Source organism: Bison bison, unplaced genomic scaffold (genome assembly GCF_000754665.1).
Source record: "Bison bison bison isolate TAMUID 2011002044 unplaced genomic scaffold, Bison_UMD1.0 scf7180017864495, whole genome shotgun sequence".
In the NCBI taxonomy this organism is placed as follows: domain Eukaryota; kingdom Metazoa; phylum Chordata; class Mammalia; order Artiodactyla; family Bovidae; genus Bison; species Bison bison.
Genome location: NW_011495054.1, coordinates 12,138,258 through 12,138,606, shown reverse-complemented (window position 1 = coordinate 12,138,606; position 349 = coordinate 12,138,258).

Sequence of the window (349 nt, the reverse complement as noted above, 5' to 3'; positions counted from 1 at the left end):
GCCCCTGCCCACTCCTGTTGCAGAAACACCTCCAGAGCAAGGGCTGGACATCAGAAGACTGAAGCCTCTGGTTTCTCCAAGGGCGTTCTCAGATCCTGACATCTCAAATTCTTTCTCAGGAGAACCAGATTCATTCCCCAACTTCAATCATCCAGCCCAGCGTTTATGCTTCTCCATGTGTGAGCTGGGGGCTTCCCCGGTGGCTCAGCTGGTAAAGAAGCTGCCTGCCAATGCTGGAGAGGCAAGAGACAAGGGTTCGATTCCTGGGTCGGGAAGATATCCCGGTGGAGGGCATGGCAACCCATTCCAGGATTCTTGCCTGGGAAATCCCATGGACAGAAGAGCCTTG